The sequence below is a fragment of the Phoxinus phoxinus genome (assembly GCF_949152265.1).
Source record: "Phoxinus phoxinus genome assembly, chromosome: 4".
In the NCBI taxonomy this organism is placed as follows: domain Eukaryota; kingdom Metazoa; phylum Chordata; class Actinopteri; order Cypriniformes; family Leuciscidae; genus Phoxinus; species Phoxinus phoxinus.
Genome location: NC_136879.1, coordinates 42,075,476 through 42,077,975, shown reverse-complemented (window position 1 = coordinate 42,077,975; position 2,500 = coordinate 42,075,476). Strand labels below are relative to the sequence as shown.

The following is a 2,500-nucleotide window of genomic DNA, read 5'->3' as shown; positions in this document are numbered from 1 at the left end:
GCTGCCTAATAAAACCAACTAAAATACGCAGACACATGCATCAGCTGACACACCGCAGAAGAGCGTCTGCTTAATGTCTTTGATGTAGATCTTCAAGCCACACACACACACACACACACACATTATCTATCGTAACGCCAGCTGAACCGTGTCATACGACTCAAACAGCTTTTGGGGTTCAGTTGCATAAGCTGAATATATCCTGTTTTCAACACTTTAACACACACAGCTGCGACACTAATCTGATCTAATAATGCACATAATGAAATATCAGCTTCAAACTAATCTGTATAAACGGTGCAATATAAATAAACCGGGACTTCTCACTATGCTCACTTAACCCCAGCATTTTAGCACTGGGTTTCACATGTGTGAGGATTAATTACTGTGTAAAGCATGAAACCCAAAACACTGACCTTAGATTAACAAGTACACGTGTTAAAAGCCCATCTGATTGGCTAACAGACTTTCTTATTCAGTTTAAAGGGGTGTTATGATTTCACTTTTCTAACTGTAGTTAGTGTGTAATGTTGCTGTTTGATCATAAACAACATCTGCAAAGTTACAACGCTCAAAGTTCAGAGCAAAGGGAGATATTTGCTTTTAGAGAAATTGCTTTTTAAGGACTACAACAAACGGCTGGTAGGAACTACACGACATTCCTCCCGGGTTAGTGACATCATCAGCCCTAGAATTTACATAAACCCCGCCCCCTGAACACGATTTATAGATTATCATGATATATGCTAATCAGTGACTAGAAGATAACTACACATAACCTAACCCTAACACATCATTGTCTGACTCCGGTTTTTGAAATGTTCAGTGTGTGTGTGTGTGTGTGTGTGTGTGTGTGTGTGTGTGTGTGTGAGAGGTAAAAGGACACGAGCTGTTGAAGCTCCGCCCCCTGTGCCGGGAGCAGCAGCTCATTTGCATTTAAAGGGACAGACACAAAACGGTGTGTTTTTGCTCACCCTCAAAAAGTGGCGATTTTAACATGATATATAAAAATATCTGTGGGGTATTTTGAGATAAAACTTCACACACACACTCTGGGGACATCAAAAACTTACTTTACATCTTGTGAAAAGGGCATTATACCCTTTCTATGTATACGCGGTTCTATGAATATGCAAATGAGCCCCGCCTCCACTCACTCACTCAGAGATCCACTGGTTGACGATCACACGTTGATCTGATTGGTTACAAGGTAGTGTGTGACGTCAGAAACACCAGCGATTTCACACCGTGTTTTTGAGACTGTCTTTGGTTCACTGCAGTTTTAAGCAGAAAATACTCAGCAATGCTGTCGACTTATGAACTTACACATGGTGTGTCTTATTAAAGCAGATTAAACACACATAAACAACATTAAAAGCTTTAACTAATTTAGTTAACTAATGTTAACAAATGGAAACCAAAGTCAATCAGTTTGAAGAGAGAAACACTTTCAATTTGTGAAGGTCAATGTGTGACTCGACCAATGGTGTGAGTTTGGGGGCGGGGCCATCTGTGTGACTGTCCAATAACAGAAAGGGGGAGTGTTTAAATCCTGTTTGAAATCTTTAAATGCTGCAGTTTGGTTTAGTGACGACAGACTTCACCTTTAAACATAAAGGGGTTTTCAAAGCATGTTTTACAGCCTGACCTCAAGCACACGGAGCCGGTCAGAGCAGAACCAGCTGACGCTCCAAGCAATATTGATCTGATCTGCATTAAAATTAGATACAATGATTTGAGTCAAAAGCTCCTGAAGAAATAAGCAGGAACTTTATTGTTTTTCCGAGACGAATTTCCCTACTGCTTATATCACAGCACATATTAAAGCCCTTCGAACCCACACATCTCTCTCTAAAGCACTGTGTATCTCTGAGACATTTCATCATGTGACTAAAAATGATGTATTACATTTTATTTTTCAGGATTATATGATGAACAGAAAGTTGTAAAAGAACAGCATTTATTTGCAATAGACTCTTTTGTAACATTATAAATGTCACTTTTGATCCATTTAATGCGTCCTTGATTAATAAAAGTATTAATTACTTTTCTTTAAAACACATACTTGTAGTGTTTGCCATTCATTTGATTCATATTTTTAGCATACATATCTAAACTAGATAGTTCTTCCAGACACATACCGACCCCAAGGCCAAAACACAGACACTGATTGGACAGTGTTCAAAACACACACACACACACACACACACACACACACACACACACACACACACACACACACACACACACACACACACAGTGCACAAATACACTCACATAGACACACAAACACACACAAAAACACACACACACACGCACACACACGCACACACACACAGTGCACAAATACACTCACATAGACACACAAACACACACACACACGCACGCACACACACACAGTGCACAAATACACTCACATAGACACACAAACACACACAAACAAAAAACACTCACTCACACTGACACTCGCGTACACACACGCACACGGACACACACACGC

The 2,500-nt window shown here is 40.0% G+C and overlaps 1 protein-coding gene across 4 annotated transcripts in view; it reads right to left on the bottom strand.

Moving 5' to 3' along the window:
• The window catches only part of dgkd (diacylglycerol kinase delta), a 42,611-nt gene that overhangs the window by 30,282 nt on the left and 9,829 nt on the right, over nt 1-2,500 (bottom strand). The gene's annotated exons all lie outside the window — the stretch shown is intronic.